Consider the following 17,848-nt stretch of genomic DNA (forward strand, 5'->3'; position numbering starts at 1 on the left):
GTTGTCTCAGTTCTAACAATGCGAAAGGCAACACTTTTGGTTTTAGTACTACAAAGTTCCATAAAGATCTTGTCATCCCAAAGCCCCTTTGAAGTAATCTTCCGCGACTGTTTTATTCACTTTGCTGGGAAGCTACGCTCTGAAGAAGTTTGTCAAAGTGGCCGGTTTCTGTGGTGTAGCGGTTATCACGCTCGCCTCACACGCGAAAGGTCCCTGGTTCGAAACCAGGCAGAAACACTCTTGTTGTTATTTTAAGATGACATGCACACTCAAGCTGTGTCAGTGGGTTGACTAAGTTCTTACGAATGCTTGCTCAGTAAAACAACCTGAAATCACAGAATGGCACAAATAGACAAAAGAGACAAAAAAACAAAAGATTACGCCAGGGTAGTCGCTGAATAAAGGCTGTGTGTCTTTGACAGAGCGGACGATTAAGTCAAGTCAAGTCAAGTGGCTTTTATTGTCATTTCTACTATACACAGTGGTACACAGTACACAGTAGAAACGAGATAACGTTCCTCCAGAACCAAGGTGCTACAAAACAACACAAGCTATGTAAAGTGCATCGAGTTCAACCTAGTGCAAACAGTGCAGATGAAAAACAGTACAGACAGACAGTGTAGACGGACAACACAAAATAACACAGGACAGGACAAAAAACCTAAGATAGTGCCGACCAGTAAACCTATTGTATACTATTTTACAGTACAGTACAGTCAAGTGTGCCAAAGGTACAAAAAAAGCAGCATGTAAACAGTATAGTGCATTTGAATGTCCGGCATGTATACAGTTCAATTGCAGTGGAATGATTACTGGCTAAAGTTGCAATAGTCGTCGTTCAATTTCAGTTTTGACTATCTGTTGAGGAGTCCCTTTCCTGCATTGCATTCCCTATTCTTGGTGCACGCGATATGGCAAACAGCATGTCGAAAAAGGGTTATGCGAGACTACTGAAGAAAGTTAAGAACCAATTTCTAAACAGCCTTTGTTTGGACAAGCCGACCACGACCACGATAAATAGCTGCACTTGCAGCAGCAGCCCTAGGATGTCAATTACAAGAGTCTCAATCTCCTCTCCACACTGCACTGGCATAGCGTTGGACCGATCAGCCTCTACATATGAGCATGGTCCCCATTAAGCTGAGAAAGTACCTATTGTGCACTAGGAGGTTTGAAAGCCCCTTAGAGTCGACCTTGCATGATGATGTGTCGCTTTGTGGTTAGATGCTACCCTCTGAAAGTGCCACTCTACGTGGCCAGTTTCTGTAGTGTAGTGGTTATCACATTCGCCTAACACGCGAAAGGTCCCTGGTTCGAAACCAGGCAGAAACACTGTTGCTGTCCATTATTATCTGCACAGTCAGCCTGGTTGGAGTGTCTTGTAAAAGGGGTTGTCTCAGTTCTAACAATGAGAAAGGCAACACTTTTGGTTTTAGTACTACAAAGTTCCATAAAGATCTTGTCATCCCAAAGCCCCTTAGGAGTAATCTTCCGCGACTGTTTTATTCACTTTGCTGGGAAGCTACGCTCTTAAGAAGTTTGTCAAGGTGGCCGGTTTTTGTGGTGTAGCGGTTATCACGTTCGCCTCACACGCGAAAGGTCCCTGGTTCGAAACCAGGCAGAAACACTCTTGTTGTTATTTTAAGATGACATGCACACTCAAGCTGTGTCAGTGGGTTGACTAAGTTCTTACGAATGCTTGCTCAGTAAAACAACCTGAAATCACAGAATGGCACAAATAGACAAAAGAGACAAAAAAACAAAAGATTACGCCAGGGTAGTCGCTGAATAAAGGCTGTGTGTCTTTGACAGAGCGGACGATAAAGTCAAGTCAAGTCAAGTGGCTTTTATTGTCATTTCTATTATACACAGTGGTACACAGTACACAGTAGAAACGAGATAACGTTCCTCCAGAACCAAGGTGCTACAAAACAACACAAGCTATGTAAAGTGCATCGAGTTCAACCTAGTGCAAACAGTGCAGATGAAAAACAGTAATGACAGACAGTGTAGATGGACAACACAAAATAACACAGGACAGGACACAAAACCTAAGACAGTGCCGACCAGTAAACCTATTGTATACTATTTTACAGTACAGTACAGTCAAGTGTGCCAAAGGTGCAAAAAAAGCAGCATGTAAACAGTATACTGCATTTGAATGTCCGGCATGTATAAAGTGCAATTGCAGTGGAATGATTACTGGCTAAAGTTGCAATAGTCGTCGTTCAATTTCAGTGTTGACTATCTGTTGAGGAGTCCCTTTCCTGCATTGCATGCCCTATTCTTGGTGCACGCGATATGGCAAACAGCATGTCGAAAAAGGGTTATGCGAGACTACTGAAGAAAGTTAAGAACCAATTTCTAAACAGCCTTAGTTTGGACAAGCCGACCACATACTATTAATCGAAATTGAGACTTTTTCCCATGATAAATAGCTGCGCTTGCAGAAGAAGCCCTAGGATGTCAATTACAAGAGCTTCAATCTCCTCTCCACACTGCACTGGCATAGCGTTGGACCGATCAGCCTCTACATATGAGCATGGTCCCCATTAAGCTGAGAAAGTACCTATTGTGCACTAGGAGGTTTGAAAGCCCCTTAGAGTCGACCTTGCATGATGATGTGTCGCTTTGTGGTTAGATGCTACCCTCTGAAAGTGACGCCCTGCGTGGACAGTTTCTGTAGTGTAGTGGTTATCACATTCGCCTAACACGCGAAAGGTCCCTGGTTCGAAACCAGGCAGAAACACTGTTGCTGTCAGTGCACAGTCAGCCTGGTTGGAGTGTCTTGTAAAAGGGGTTGTCTCAGTTCTAACAATGAGAAAGGCAACACTTCTGGTTTTAGTACTACAAAGTTCCATAAAGATATTCTCATCCCAAAGCCCCTTAGGAGTAATCTTCCGCGACTGTTTTATTCACTTTGCTGGGAAGCTACGCTCTGAAGAAGTTTGTCAAAGTGGCCGGTTTCTGTGGTGTAGCGGTTATCACGTTTGCCTCACACGCGAAAGGTCCCTGGTTCGAAACCAGGCAGAAACACTCTTGTTGTTATTTTAAGATGACATGCACACTCAAGCTGTGTCAGTGGGTTGACTAAGTTCTTACGAATGCTTGCTCAGTAAAACAACCTGAAATCACAGAATGGCACAAATAGACAAAAGAGACAAAAAAACAAAAGATTACGCCAGGGTAGTCGCTGAATAAAGGCTGTGTGTCTTTGACAGAGCGGACGATTAAGTCAAGTCAAGTCAAGTGGCTTTTATTGTCATTTCTACTATACACAGTGGTACACAGTACACAGTAGAAACGAGATAACGTTCCTCCAGAACCAAGGTGCTACAAAACAACACAAACTATGTAAAGTGCATCGAGTTCAACCTAGTGTAAACAGTGCAGATGAAAAACAGTATAGACAGACAGTGTAGACGGACAACACAAAATAACACAGGACAGGACAAAAAACCTAAGATAGTGCCGACCAGTAAACCTATTGTATACTATTTTACAGTACAGTACAGTCAAGTGTGCCAAAGGTACAAAAAAAGCAGCATGTAAACAGTATAGTGCATTTGAATGTCCGGCATGTATACAGTTCAATTGCAGTGGAATGATTACTGGCTAAAGTTGCAATAGTCGTCGTTCAATTTCAGTTTTGACTATCTGTTGAGGAGTCCCTTTCCTGCATTGCATTCCCTATTCTTGGTGCACGCGATATGGCAAACAGCATGTCGAAAAAGGGTTATGCGAGACTACTGAAGAAAGTTAAGAACCAATTTCTAAACAGCCTTTGTTTGGACAAGCCGACCACGACCACGATAAATAGCTGCACTTGCAGCAGCAGCCCTAGGATGTCAATTACAAGAGTCTCAATCTCCTCTCCACACTGCACTGGCATAGCGTTGGACCGATCAGCCTCTACATATGAGCATGGTCCCCATTAAGCTGAGAAAGTACCTATTGTGCACTAGGAGGTTTGAAAGCCCCTTAGAGTCGACCTTGCATGATGATGTGTCGCTTTGTGGTTAGATGCTACCCTCTGAAAGTGCCACCCTACGTGGCCAGTTTCTGTAGTGTAGTGGTTATCACATTCGCCTAACACGCGAAAGGTCCCTGGTTCGAAACCAGGCAGAAACACTGTTGCTGTCCATTATTATCTGCAAAGTCAGCCTGGTTGGAGTGTCTTGTAAAAGGGGTTGTCTCAGTTCTAACAATGAGAAAGGCAACACTTTTGGTTTTAGTACTACAAAGTTCCATAAAGATCTTGTCATCCCAAAGCCCCTTAGGAGTAATCTTCCGCGACTGTTTTATTCACTTTGCTGGGAAGCTACGCTCTGAAGAAGTTTGTCAAAGTGGCCGGTTTCTGTGGTGTAGCGGTTATCACGTTCGCCACACACGCGAAAGGTCCCTGGTTTGAAACCAGGCAGAAACACTATTGTTGTTATTTTAAGATGACATGCACACTCAAGCTGTGTCAGTGGGTTGACTAAGTTCTTACGAATGCTTGCTCAGTAAAACAACCTGAAATCACAGAATGGCACAAATAGACAAAAGAGACAAAAAAACAAAAGATTACGCCAGGGTAGTCGCTGAATAAAGGCTGTGTGTCTTTGACAGAGCGGACGATTAAGTCAAGTCAATTCAAGTGGCTTTTATTGTCATTTCTATTATACACAGTGGTACACAGTACACAGTAGAAACGAGATAACGTTCCTCCAGAACCAAGGTGCTACAAAACAACACAAGCTATGTAAAGTGCATCGAGTTCAACCTAGTGCAAACAGTGCAGATGAAAAACAGTAATGACAGACAGTGTAGATGGACAACACAAAATAACACAGGACAGGACACAAAACCTAAGACAGTGCCGACCAGTAAACCTATTGTATACTATTTTACAGTACAGTACAGTCAAGTGTGCCAAAGGTGCAAAAAAAGCAGCATGTAAACAGTATACTGCATTTGAATGTCCGGCATGTATAAAGTGCAATTGCAGTGGAATGATTACTGGCTAAAGTTGCAATAGTGGTCGTTCAATTTCAGTGTTGACTATCTGTTGAGGAGTCCCTTTCCTGCATTGCATGCCCTATTCTTGGTGCACGCGATATGGCAAACAGCATGTCGAAAAAGGGTTATGCGAGACTACTGAAGAAAGTTAAGAACCAATTTCTAAACAGCCTTAGTTTGGACAAGCCGACCACATACTATTAATCGAAATTGAGACTTTCTCCCATGATAAATAGCTGCGCTTGCAGAAGCAGCCCTAGGATGTCAATTACAAGAGCTTCAATCTCCTCTCCACACTGCACTGGCATAGTGTTGGACCGATCAGCCTCTACATATGAGCATATGGTCCCCATTAAGCTGAGAAAGTACCTATTGTGCACTAGGAGGTTTGAAAGCCCCTTAGAGTCGACCTTGCATGATGATGTGTCGCTTTGTGGTTAGATACTACCCTCTGGAATTGACACCCTACGTGGCCGGTTTCTGTGGTGTAGCGGTTATCACGTTCGCCTCACACGCGAAAGGTCCCTGGTTCGAAACCAGGCAGAAACACGGTTGCTGTCTATTATTATCTGCACAGTCAGCCTGGTTGGAGTGTCTTGTAAAAGGGGTTGTCTCAGTTCTAACAATGAGAAAGGCAACACTTTTGGTTTTAGTACTACAAAGTTCCATAAAGATCTTCTCATCCCAAAGCCCCTTAGAAGTAATCTTTCATGACTGTTTTATTTACTTTGCTGGGAAGCTACGCTCTGAAGAAGTTTGTCAAAGTGGCCGGTTTCTGTGGTGTAGCGGTTATCACGTCGCCTCACACGCGAAAGGTCCCAGGTTCGAAACCAGGCAGAAACACTCTTGTTGTTATTTTAAGATGACATGCACACTCAAGCTGTGTCAGTGGGTTGACTAAGTTCTTACGAATGCTTGCTCAGTAAAACAACCTGAAATCACAGAATGGCACAAATAGACAAAAGAGACAAAAAAACAAAAGATTACGCCAGGGTAGTCGCTGAATAAAGGCTGTGTGTCTTTGACAGAGCGGACGATTAAGTCAAGTCAAGTCAAGTGGCTTTTATTGTCATTTCTACTATACACAGTGGTACACAGTACACAGTAGAAACGAGATAACGTTCCTCCAGAACCAAGGTGCTACAAAACAACACAAGCTATGTAAAGTGCATCGAGTTCAACCTTGTGCAAACAGTGCAGATGAAAAACAGTAATGACAGACAGTGTAGATGGACAACACAAAATAACACAGGACAGGACACAAAACCTAAGACAGTGCCGACCAGTAAACCTATTGCAATAGTCGTCGTTTTGCGAGACTACTGAAGAAAGTTAAGAACCAATTTCTAAACAGCCTTAGTTTGGACAAGCCGACCACATACTATTAATCGAAATAGAGAATTTCTCCCATGACAATTAGCTGCACTTGCAGCAGCAGCCCTAGGATGTCAATTACAAGAGCTTCAATCTCCTCTCCACACTGCACTGGCATAGCGTTGGACCGATCAGCCTCTACATATGAGCATGGTCCCCATTAAGCTGAGAAAGTACCTATTGTGCACTAGGAGGTTTGAAAGCCCCTTAGACTCGACCTTGCATGATGATGTGTCGCTTTGTGATGAGATGCTACCCTCTGGAATTGACACCCTACGTGGCCAGTTTCTGTAGTGTAGTGGTTATCACACTCGCCTAACACGCGAGAGGTCCCTGGTTCGAAACCAGGCAGAAACACGGTTGCTGTCGATTATTATCTGCACAGTCAGCCTAGTTGGAGTGTCTTGTAAAAGGGGTTGTCTCAGTTCTAACAATGAGAAAGGCAACACTTTTGGTTTTAGTACTACAAAGTTCCATAAAGATCTTCTCATCCCAAAGCCCCTTAGGAGTAATCTTCCGCGACTGTTTTATTCACTTTGCTGGGAAGCTACGCTCTGAAGAAGTTTGTCAAAGTGGCCGGTTTCTGTGGTGTAGCGGTTATCACGTTCGCCTCACACGCGAAAGGTCCCTGGTTCGAAACCAGGCAGAAACACTCTTGTTGTTATTTTAAGATGACATGCACACTCAAGCTGTGTCAGTGGGTTGACTAAGTTCTTACGAATGCTTGCTCAGTAAAACAACCTGAAATCACAGAATGGCACAAATAGACAAAAGAGACAAAAAAACAAAAGATTACGCCAGGGTAGTCGCTGAATAAAGGCTGTGTGTCTTTGACAGAGCGGACGATTAAGTCAAGTCAAGTCAAGTCAAGTGGCTTTTATTGTCATTTCTACTATACACAGTGGTACACAGTACACAGTAGAACCGAGATAACGTTCCTCCAGAACCAAGGTGCTACAAAACAACACAAACTATGTAAAGTGCATCGAGTTCAACCTAGTGTAAACAGTGCAGATGAAAAACAGTACAGACAGACAGTGTAGACGGACAACACAAAATAACACAGGACAGGACAAAAAACCTAAGATAGTGCCGACCAGTAAACCTATTGTATACTATTTTACAGTACAGTACAGTCAAGTGTGCCAAAGGTACAAAAAAAGCAGCATGTAAACAGTATAGTGCATTTGAATGTCCGGCATGTATACAGTGCAATTGCAGTCGAATGATTACTGGCTAAAGTTGCAATAGTCGTCGTTCAATTTCAGTTTTGACTATCTGTTGAGGAGTCCCTTTCCTGCATTGCATTCTCTATTCTTGGTGCACGCGATATGGCAAACAGCATGTCGAAAAAGGGTTATGCGAGACTACTGAAGAAAGTTAAGAAATGTAACCGCAAGGGGGCACAAGCCAGTGTCTTCTTGTGCCAGTCCCAAGTCTGGATAAATGCAGAGGGTTGTGGCAGGAAGGGCATCCGACGTAAAACACATGCCAAATCAAACATGCGAATCGTGACAAAGGCTTCCATACCTTATCGGTCGGGGCCCGGGTCAACAACGACCGCCACCGGTGCTGTTGACCTACAGGGTACCGGTGGAAATTGGACTACTGTTGGTCGAAGACGAAGAAGAAGAGGAGGAAGGTGTGTTCGTAGGCAGAGAGAGAAGAGGAAAGCTAAGAATGTAGGACTGACAGTAGGGACTTTGAATGTTGGTACTATGACAGGGAAGGCTAGGGAGTTGATCGACATGATGCAGAGAAGGAAGGTGGACATACTGTGTGTCCAGGAGACCAGGTGGAAAGGTAGCAAGGCTAGAAGCTTAGGAGCAGGGTTCAAGTTGTTTTACCATGGGTCAGATAGGAAGAGAAATGGAGTAGGAGTTATATTGAAAGAGGATTTTGTGAGGAATGTTCTAGAGGTGAAAAGAGTATCAGACAGGTTGATGAGCCTGAAGCTGGAAGTTGAAGGGGTGATGTTCAATGTTGTGAGTGGTTATGCCCCACAGGTAGGATGTGAGTTAGATGAGAAGGAGAAATTCTGGAGTGAGTTAGATGAAGTGATGCAGAGCATCCCCAGAGGTGAGAGAGTTGTCATTGGTGCAGATTTCAATGGGCATGTAGGTGAAGGGAACAGAGGTGATGAGACTGTTATGGGCAGGTTTGGTGTTCAGGACAGGAACGCAGAAGGTCAGATGGTGGTTGACTTTGCAAAGAGAATGGAAATGGCTGTAGTAAACACTTTCTTTCAGAAGAGGCAGGAACATAGGGTGACGTACAAGAGCGGAGGGAGAAGCACTCAGGTAGACTACATCTTATGTAGACGTTGTAATCTGAAAGAGATCAGTGACTGTAAAGCATTGGTAGGGGAGAGTGTAGCCAGACAACACAGGATGGTGGTGTGCAAAATGATGCTGGTGGTGAGGAAGATAAGGAGGATTAAGGCAGAGCAGAGGACGAAGTGGTGGAAGTTGAAAAAGGAAGAATGTCGTTTAGTTTTCAGGGAGGAGCTGAGACAGACTCTGGGTGGTTTGGAGGTGCTTCCAGATGACTGGACTACTACAGCTAATTTGATCAGGGAGACAGGTAGGAGGGTACTCGGTGTGTCATCTGGAAAGATGAAAGCGGACAAGGAGACTTGGTGGTGGAACGAGGCAGTTCAGGAGTGTATACAGAGAAAGAGGTTAGCTAAGAAGAAGTGGGACACTGAGAGGACTGAAGAGAGTAGACAGGAGTACAGGGAGATACAGCGTAAGGTGAAGATAGAGGTGGCAAAGGCCAAACAAAGAGCATATGAGGACTTGTATGCTAGGTTGGACACTAAAGAGGGAGAGGTGGATTTGTACAGGTTGGCCAGACAAAGAGATAGAGATGGAAAGGATGTGCAGCAGGTTAGGGTGATTAAAGATAAGGATGGAAATGTATTGACAGGTGCCAGTAGTGTGATGGGAAGATGGAAGGAGTACTTTGAAGAGTTGATGAACGAGGAAAATGAAAGGGAACGAAGAGTAGAAGAGGTGACTGTTGTGAAGCAGGAAGTAGCAAAGATTAGTAAGAGTGAAGTGAGGAGGACATTGAAGAGGATGAAGAGTGGAAAGGCAGTTGGTCCTGATGACATACCTGTGGAGGTATGGAAGTGTCTAGGAGAGGTGGCAGTAGAGTTTTTGACTAGTTTGTTTAACAAGATCTTGGAGAGTGAGAGGATGCCAGAGGACTGGAGGAAAAGTGTACTGGTACCAATTTTTAAGAACAAGGGAGATGCGCAGAGCTGTGGCAACTACAGAGGAATAAAGCTGATGAGTCACACAATGAAGTTGTGGGAAAGAGTAGTGGAAGCTCGGCTAAGGGCAGAGGTGAACATTTGTGAGCAGCAATATGGTTTCATGCCTAGAAAGAGTACAACAGATGCAGTATTTGCTTTGAGGACGCTGATGGAGAAGTACAGAGAGGGTCATAGGGAGTTGCATTGTGTCTTCGTAGATTTAGAAAAAGCGTATGACAGGGTGCCGAGAGAGGAGCTGTGGTATTGTATGAGGACGTCTGGAGTGGCAGAGAAGTATGTTAGAGTGGTGCAGGACATGTATGAGAGCTGTAAGACAGTGGTGAGGTGTGCTGTAGGTGTGACAGAGGAGTTCAAGGTGGAGGTGGGTCTGCATCAAGGATCGGCTTTGAGCCCCTTCTTGTTTGCTCTGGTGATGGACAGACTGACAGATGAGGTTAGACAAGAATCTCCCTGGACTATGATGTTTGCAGATGACATTGTTATTTGTAGTGAGAGCAGGGAGCAGGTGGAGGAAAATCTAGAGAAGTGGAGGTCTGCTCTGGAAAACAGAGGAATGAAGCTTAGCCGCAGCAAGACAGAATACATGTGTGTGAATGAGAGGGACCCAGGTGGAACGGTGAGGTTACAGGGAGCAGAGGTGAAGAAGGCGCAGGACTTTAAGTATTTAGGGTCAACGGTTCAGAGCAACGGTGAGTGTGGAAAAGAGGTGAAGAGGCGAGTGCAGGCAGGTTGGAACGGGTGGAGAAAAGTGTCAGGTGTGTTGTGTGATAAAAGAGTATCAGCGAGAATGAAAGGAAAGGTGTTCAAGACGGTGGTGAGACCAGCAATGTTGTTCGGCTTAGAGACTGTTGCACTGAAGAAAAGACAGGAGGCAGAGCTGGAGGTTGCAGAGCTTAAGATGTTGAGGTTCTCTTTGGGAGTGACGAGGATGGACAGGATCAGGAATGAGTACATCAGAGGGACAGCTCATGTTAGATGTTTTGGAGATAAAGTCAGAGAGGCCAGATTGAGGTGGTTTGGACATGTTCAGAGGAGAAACTGTGAATATATCGGTAGAAGGATGCTGAGGTTGGAGCTGCCAGGCAGGAGGTCGAGAGGAAGACCAAAGAGGAGATTTATGGATGTAGTGAGGGAGGACATGAAGTTAGTTGGTGTGAGAGAAGAGGATGCAGAGGACAGAGTTAGATGGAGGCACATGATTCGCTGTGGCGACCCCTGAAAGGGAGCAGCCGAAAGGAAAAGAAGACTGAAGAAAGTTAAGAACCAATTTCTAAACAGCCTTAGTTTGGACAAGCCGACCACATACTATTAATCGAAATAGAGAATTTCTCCCATGATAAATAGCTGCACTTGCAGCAGCAGCCCTAGGATGTCAATTACAAGAGCTTCAATCTCCTCTCCACACTGCACTGGCATAGCGTTGGACCGATCAGCCTCTACATATGAGCATGGTCCCCATTAAGCTGAGAAAGTACCTATTGTGCACTAGGAGGTTTGAAAACCTCTTAGAGTCGACCTTGCATGATGATGTGTCGCTTTGTGGTTAGATGCTACCCTCTGGAATTGACACCCTACGTGGCCAGTTTCTGTAGTGTAGTGGTTATCACATTCGCCTAACACGCGAAAGGTCCCTGGTTCGAAACCAGGCAGAAACACTGTTGCTGTCAGTGCACAGTCAGCCTGGTTGGAGTGTCTTGTAAAAGGGGTTGTCTCAGTTCTAACAATGCGAAAGGCAACACTTTTGGTTTTAGTACTACAAAGTTCCATAAAGATCTTGTCATCCCAAAGCCCCTTTGAAGTAATCTTCCGCGACTGTTTTATTCACTTTGCTGGGAAGCTACGCTCTGAAGAAGTTTGTCAAAGTGGCCGGTTTCTGTGGTGTAGCGGTTATCACGCTCGCCTCACACGCGAAAGGTCCCTGGTTCGAAACCAGGCAGAAACACTCTTGTTGTTATTTTAAGATGACATGCACACTCAAGCTGTGTCAGTGGGTTGACTAAGTTCTTACGAATGCTTGCTCAGTAAAACAACCTGAAATCACAGAATGGCACAAATAGACAAAAGAGACAAAAAAACAAAAGATTACGCCAGGGTAGTCGCTGAATAAAGGCTGTGTGTCTTTGACAGAGCGGACGATTAAGTCAAGTCAAGTCAAGTCAAGTCAAGTGGCTTTTATTGTCATTTCTACTATACACAGTGGTACACAGTACACAGTAGAAACGAGATAATGTTCCTCCAGAACCAAGGTGCTACAAAACAACACAAACTATGTAAAGTGCATCGAGTTCAACCTAGTGTAAACAGTGCAGATGAAAAACAGTACAGACAGACAGTGTAGACGGACAACACAAAATAACACAGGACAGGACAAAAAACCTAAGATAGTGCCGACCAGTAAACCTATTGTATACTATTTTACAGTACAGTACAGTCAAGTGTGCCAAAGGTACAACAAAAGCAGCATGTAAACAGTATAGTGCATTTGAATGTCCGGCATGTATACAGTGCAATTGCAGTGGAATGATTACTGGCTAAAGTTGCAATAGTCGTCGTTCAATTTCAGTTTTGACTATCTGTTGAGGAGTCCCTTTCCTGCATTGCATTCCCTATTCTTGGTGCACGCGATATGGCAAACAGCATGTCGAAAAAGGGTTATGCGAGACTACTGAAGAAAGTTAAGAACCAATTTCTAAACAGCCTTAGTTTGGACAAGCCGACCACATACTATTAATCGAAATAGAGAATTTCTCCCATGACAATTAGCTGCACTTGCAGCAGCAGCCCTAGGATGTCAATTACAAGAGCTTCAATCTCCTCTCCACACTGCACTGGCATAGCGTTGGACCGATCAGCCTCTACATATGAGCATGGTCCCCATTAAGCTGAGAAAGTACCTATTGTGCACTAGGAGGTTTGAAAGCCCCTTAGACTCGACCTTGCATGATGATGTGTCGCTTTGTGATGAGATGCTACCCTCTGGAATTGACACCCTACGTGGCCAGTTTCTGTAGTGTAGTGGTTATCACACTCGCCTAACACGCGAGAGGTCCCTGGTTCGAAACCAGGCAGAAACACGGTTGCTGTCGATTATTATCTGCACAGTCAGCCTAGTTGGAGTGTCTTGTAAAAGGGGTTGTCTCAGTTCTAACAATGAGAAAGGCAACACTTTTGGTTTTAGTACTACAAAGTTCCATAAAGATCTTCTCATCCCAAAGCCCCTTAGGAGTAATCTTCCGCGACTGTTTTATTCACTTTGCTGGGAAGCTACGCTCTGAAGAAGTTTGTCAAAGTGGCCGGTTTCTGTGGTGTAGCGGTTATCACGTTCGCCTCACACGCGAAAGGTCCCTGGTTCGAAACCAGGCAGAAACACTCTTGTTGTTATTTTAAGATGACATGCACACTCAAGCTGTGTCAGTGGGTTGACTAAGTTCTTACGAATGCTTGCTCAGTAAAACAACCTGAAATCACAGAATGGCACAAATAGACAAAAGAGACAAAAAAACAAAAGATTACGCCAGGGTAGTCGCTGAATAAAGGCTGTGTGTCTTTGACAGAGCGGACGATTAAGTCAAGTCAAGTCAAGTCAAGTGGCTTTTATTGTCATTTCTACTATACACAGTGGTACACAGTACACAGTAGAACCGAGATAACGTTCCTCCAGAACCAAGGTGCTACAAAACAACACAAACTATGTAAAGTGCATCGAGTTCAACCTAGTGTAAACAGTGCAGATGAAAAACAGTACAGACAGACAGTGTAGACGGACAACACAAAATAACACAGGACAGGACAAAAAACCTAAGATAGTGCCGACCAGTAAACCTATTGTATACTATTTTACAGTACAGTACAGTCAAGTGTGCCAAAGGTACAAAAAAAGCAGCATGTAAACAGTATAGTGCATTTGAATGTCCGGCATGTATACAGTGCAATTGCAGTCGAATGATTACTGGCTAAAGTTGCAATAGTCGTCGTTCAATTTCAGTTTTGACTATCTGTTGAGGAGTCCCTTTCCTGCATTGCATTCTCTATTCTTGGTGCACGCGATATGGCAAACAGCATGTCGAAAAAGGGTTATGCGAGACTACTGAAGAAAGTTAAGAAATGTAACCGCAAGGGGGCACAAGCCAGTGTCTTCTTGTGCCAGTCCCAAGTCTGGATAAATGCAGAGGGTTGTGGCAGGAAGGGCATCCGACGTAAAACACATGCCAAATCAAACATGCGAATCGTGACAAAGGCTTCCATACCTTATCGGTCGGGGCCCGGGTCAACAACGACCGCCACCGGTGCTGTTGACCTACAGGGTACCGGTGGAAATTGGACTACTGTTGGTCGAAGACGAAGAAGAAGAGGAGGAAGGTGTGTTCGTAGGCAGAGAGAGAAGAGGAAAGCTAAGAATGTAGGACTGACAGTAGGGACTTTGAATGTTGGTACTATGACAGGGAAGGCTAGGGAGTTGATCGACATGATGCAGAGAAGGAAGGTGGACATACTGTGTGTCCAGGAGACCAGGTGGAAAGGTAGCAAGGCTAGAAGCTTAGGAGCAGGGTTCAAGTTGTTTTACCATGGGTCAGATAGGAAGAGAAATGGAGTAGGAGTTATATTGAAAGAGGATTTTGTGAGGAATGTTCTAGAGGTGAAAAGAGTATCAGACAGGTTGATGAGCCTGAAGCTGGAAGTTGAAGGGGTGATGTTCAATGTTGTGAGTGGTTATGCCCCACAGGTAGGATGTGAGTTAGATGAGAAGGAGAAATTCTGGAGTGAGTTAGATGAAGTGATGCAGAGCATCCCCAGAGGTGAGAGAGTTGTCATTGGTGCAGATTTCAATGGGCATGTAGGTGAAGGGAACAGAGGTGATGAGACTGTTATGGGCAGGTTTGGTGTTCAGGACAGGAACGCAGAAGGTCAGATGGTGGTTGACTTTGCAAAGAGAATGGAAATGGCTGTAGTAAACACTTTCTTTCAGAAGAGGCAGGAACATAGGGTGACGTACAAGAGCGGAGGGAGAAGCACTCAGGTAGACTACATCTTATGTAGACGTTGTAATCTGAAAGAGATCAGTGACTGTAAAGCATTGGTAGGGGAGAGTGTAGCCAGACAACACAGGATGGTGGTGTGCAAAATGATGCTGGTGGTGAGGAAGATAAGGAGGATTAAGGCAGAGCAGAGGACGAAGTGGTGGAAGTTGAAAAAGGAAGAATGTCGTTTAGTTTTCAGGGAGGAGCTGAGACAGACTCTGGGTGGTTTGGAGGTGCTTCCAGATGACTGGACTACTACAGCTAATTTGATCAGGGAGACAGGTAGGAGGGTACTCGGTGTGTCATCTGGAAAGATGAAAGCGGACAAGGAGACTTGGTGGTGGAACGAGGCAGTTCAGGAGTGTATACAGAGAAAGAGGTTAGCTAAGAAGAAGTGGGACACTGAGAGGACTGAAGAGAGTAGACAGGAGTACAGGGAGATACAGCGTAAGGTGAAGATAGAGGTGGCAAAGGCCAAACAAAGAGCATATGAGGACTTGTATGCTAGGTTGGACACTAAAGAGGGAGAGGTGGATTTGTACAGGTTGGCCAGACAAAGAGATAGAGATGGAAAGGATGTGCAGCAGGTTAGGGTGATTAAAGATAAGGATGGAAATGTATTGACAGGTGCCAGTAGTGTGATGGGAAGATGGAAGGAGTACTTTGAAGAGTTGATGAACGAGGAAAATGAAAGGGAACGAAGAGTAGAAGAGGTGACTGTTGTGAAGCAGGAAGTAGCAAAGATTAGTAAGAGTGAAGTGAGGAGGACATTGAAGAGGATGAAGAGTGGAAAGGCAGTTGGTCCTGATGACATACCTGTGGAGGTATGGAAGTGTCTAGGAGAGGTGGCAGTAGAGTTTTTGACTAGTTTGTTTAACAAGATCTTGGAGAGTGAGAGGATGCCAGAGGACTGGAGGAAAAGTGTACTGGTACCAATTTTTAAGAACAAGGGAGATGCGCAGAGCTGTGGCAACTACAGAGGAATAAAGCTGATGAGTCACACAATGAAGTTGTGGGAAAGAGTAGTGGAAGCTCGGCTAAGGGCAGAGGTGAACATTTGTGAGCAGCAATATGGTTTCATGCCTAGAAAGAGTACAACAGATGCAGTATTTGCTTTGAGGACGCTGATGGAGAAGTACAGAGAGGGTCATAGGGAGTTGCATTGTGTCTTCGTAGATTTAGAAAAAGCGTATGACAGGGTGCCGAGAGAGGAGCTGTGGTATTGTATGAGGACGTCTGGAGTGGCAGAGAAGTATGTTAGAGTGGTGCAGGACATGTATGAGAGCTGTAAGACAGTGGTGAGGTGTGCTGTAGGTGTGACAGAGGAGTTCAAGGTGGAGGTGGGTCTGCATCAAGGATCGGCTTTGAGCCCCTTCTTGTTTGCTCTGGTGATGGACAGACTGACAGATGAGGTTAGACAAGAATCTCCCTGGACTATGATGTTTGCAGATGACATTGTTATTTGTAGTGAGAGCAGGGAGCAGGTGGAGGAAAATCTAGAGAAGTGGAGGTCTGCTCTGGAAAACAGAGGAATGAAGCTTAGCCGCAGCAAGACAGAATACATGTGTGTGAATGAGAGGGACCCAGGTGGAACGGTGAGGTTACAGGGAGCAGAGGTGAAGAAGGCGCAGGACTTTAAGTATTTAGGGTCAACGGTTCAGAGCAACGGTGAGTGTGGAAAAGAGGTGAAGAGGCGAGTGCAGGCAGGTTGGAACGGGTGGAGAAAAGTGTCAGGTGTGTTGTGTGATAAAAGAGTATCAGCGAGAATGAAAGGAAAGGTGTTCAAGACGGTGGTGAGACCAGCAATGTTGTTCGGCTTAGAGACTGTTGCACTGAAGAAAAGACAGGAGGCAGAGCTGGAGGTTGCAGAGCTTAAGATGTTGAGGTTCTCTTTGGGAGTGACGAGGATGGACAGGATCAGGAATGAGTACATCAGAGGGACAGCTCATGTTAGATGTTTTGGAGATAAAGTCAGAGAGGCCAGATTGAGGTGGTTTGGACATGTTCAGAGGAGAAACTGTGAATATATCGGTAGAAGGATGCTGAGGTTGGAGCTGCCAGGCAGGAGGTCGAGAGGAAGACCAAAGAGGAGATTTATGGATGTAGTGAGGGAGGACATGAAGTTAGTTGGTGTGAGAGAAGAGGATGCAGAGGACAGAGTTAGATGGAGGCACATGATTCGCTGTGGCGACCCCTGAAAGGGAGCAGCCGAAAGGAAAAGAAGACTGAAGAAAGTTAAGAACCAATTTCTAAACAGCCTTAGTTTGGACAAGCCGACCACATACTATTAATCGAAATAGAGAATTTCTCCCATGATAAATAGCTGCACTTGCAGCAGCAGCCCTAGGATGTCAATTACAAGAGCTTCAATCTCCTCTCCACACTGCACTGGCATAGCGTTGGACCGATCAGCCTCTACATATGAGCATGGTCCCCATTAAGCTGAGAAAGTACCTATTGTGCACTAGGAGGTTTGAAAACCTCTTAGAGTCGACCTTGCATGATGATGTGTCGCTTTGTGGTTAGATGCTACCCTCTGGAATTGACACCCTACGTGGCCAGTTTCTGTAGTGTAGTGGTTATCACATTCGCCTAACACGCGAAAGGTCCCTGGTTCGAAACCAGGCAGAAACACTGTTGCTGTCAGTGCACAGTCAGCCTGGTTGGAGTGTCTTGTAAAAGGGGTTGTCTCAGTTCTAACAATGCGAAAGGCAACACTTTTGGTTTTAGTACTACAAAGTTCCATAAAGATCTTGTCATCCCAAAGCCCCTTTGAAGTAATCTTCCGCGACTGTTTTATTCACTTTGCTGGGAAGCTACGCTCTGAAGAAGTTTGTCAAAGTGGCCGGTTTCTGTGGTGTAGCGGTTATCACGCTCGCCTCACACGCGAAAGGTCCCTGGTTCGAAACCAGGCAGAAACACTCTTGTTGTTATTTTAAGATGACATGCACACTCAAGCTGTGTCAGTGGGTTGACTAAGTTCTTACGAATGCTTGCTCAGTAAAACAACCTGAAATCACAGAATGGCACAAATAGACAAAAGAGACAAAAAAACAAAAGATTACGCCAGGGTAGTCGCTGAATAAAGGCTGTGTGTCTTTGACAGAGCGGACGATTAAGTCAAGTCAAGTCAAGTCAAGTCAAGTGGCTTTTATTGTCATTTCTACTATACACA

The 17,848-nt window shown here is 44.8% G+C and overlaps 16 non-coding genes across 16 annotated transcripts; all 16 read left to right on the forward strand.

Annotated features, from left to right (window-relative positions):
* The first annotated feature begins 164 nt into the window (after window positions 1-164).
* trnav-cac (transfer RNA valine (anticodon CAC)) lies at window positions 165-237 on the forward strand. Its single transcript has one exon. It is a non-coding gene; the product is annotated as a tRNA-Val (tRNA).
* A 1,022-nt stretch (window positions 238-1,259) lies between these two features.
* Window positions 1,260-1,332, forward strand: trnav-aac (transfer RNA valine (anticodon AAC)). Its single transcript has one exon. It is a non-coding gene; the product is annotated as a tRNA-Val (tRNA).
* Window positions 1,333-1,554: 222 nt separating this feature from the next.
* Window positions 1,555-1,627, forward strand: trnav-cac (transfer RNA valine (anticodon CAC)). The gene has a single exon. It is a non-coding gene; the product is annotated as a tRNA-Val (tRNA).
* A 1,049-nt stretch (window positions 1,628-2,676) lies between these two features.
* trnav-aac (transfer RNA valine (anticodon AAC)) lies at window positions 2,677-2,749 on the forward strand. The gene has a single exon. It is a non-coding gene; the product is annotated as a tRNA-Val (tRNA).
* A 214-nt stretch (window positions 2,750-2,963) lies between these two features.
* Window positions 2,964-3,036, forward strand: trnav-cac (transfer RNA valine (anticodon CAC)). Its single transcript has one exon. It is a non-coding gene; the product is annotated as a tRNA-Val (tRNA).
* Window positions 3,037-4,058: 1,022 nt separating this feature from the next.
* On the forward strand, window positions 4,059-4,131 carry trnav-aac (transfer RNA valine (anticodon AAC)). Its single transcript has one exon. It is a non-coding gene; the product is annotated as a tRNA-Val (tRNA).
* A 222-nt stretch (window positions 4,132-4,353) lies between these two features.
* On the forward strand, window positions 4,354-4,426 carry trnav-cac (transfer RNA valine (anticodon CAC)). The gene has a single exon. It is a non-coding gene; the product is annotated as a tRNA-Val (tRNA).
* Window positions 4,427-5,477: 1,051 nt separating this feature from the next.
* Window positions 5,478-5,550, forward strand: trnav-cac (transfer RNA valine (anticodon CAC)). The gene has a single exon. It is a non-coding gene; the product is annotated as a tRNA-Val (tRNA).
* Window positions 5,551-6,659: 1,109 nt separating this feature from the next.
* Window positions 6,660-6,732, forward strand: trnav-aac (transfer RNA valine (anticodon AAC)). Its single transcript has one exon. It is a non-coding gene; the product is annotated as a tRNA-Val (tRNA).
* Window positions 6,733-6,954: 222 nt separating this feature from the next.
* On the forward strand, window positions 6,955-7,027 carry trnav-cac (transfer RNA valine (anticodon CAC)). Its single transcript has one exon. It is a non-coding gene; the product is annotated as a tRNA-Val (tRNA).
* Window positions 7,028-11,237: 4,210 nt separating this feature from the next.
* trnav-aac (transfer RNA valine (anticodon AAC)) lies at window positions 11,238-11,310 on the forward strand. The gene has a single exon. It is a non-coding gene; the product is annotated as a tRNA-Val (tRNA).
* A 214-nt stretch (window positions 11,311-11,524) lies between these two features.
* On the forward strand, window positions 11,525-11,597 carry trnav-cac (transfer RNA valine (anticodon CAC)). The gene has a single exon. It is a non-coding gene; the product is annotated as a tRNA-Val (tRNA).
* Window positions 11,598-12,656: 1,059 nt separating this feature from the next.
* trnav-aac (transfer RNA valine (anticodon AAC)) lies at window positions 12,657-12,729 on the forward strand. Its single transcript has one exon. It is a non-coding gene; the product is annotated as a tRNA-Val (tRNA).
* A 222-nt stretch (window positions 12,730-12,951) lies between these two features.
* On the forward strand, window positions 12,952-13,024 carry trnav-cac (transfer RNA valine (anticodon CAC)). The gene has a single exon. It is a non-coding gene; the product is annotated as a tRNA-Val (tRNA).
* A 4,210-nt stretch (window positions 13,025-17,234) lies between these two features.
* trnav-aac (transfer RNA valine (anticodon AAC)) lies at window positions 17,235-17,307 on the forward strand. The gene has a single exon. It is a non-coding gene; the product is annotated as a tRNA-Val (tRNA).
* Window positions 17,308-17,521: 214 nt separating this feature from the next.
* On the forward strand, window positions 17,522-17,594 carry trnav-cac (transfer RNA valine (anticodon CAC)). The gene has a single exon. It is a non-coding gene; the product is annotated as a tRNA-Val (tRNA).
* Window positions 17,595-17,848: the final 254 nt, after the last annotated feature.

Source organism: Channa argus, unplaced genomic scaffold, assembly GCF_033026475.1.
Source record: "Channa argus isolate prfri unplaced genomic scaffold, Channa argus male v1.0 Contig067, whole genome shotgun sequence".
Lineage (NCBI taxonomy): Eukaryota > Metazoa > Chordata > Actinopteri > Anabantiformes > Channidae > Channa > Channa argus.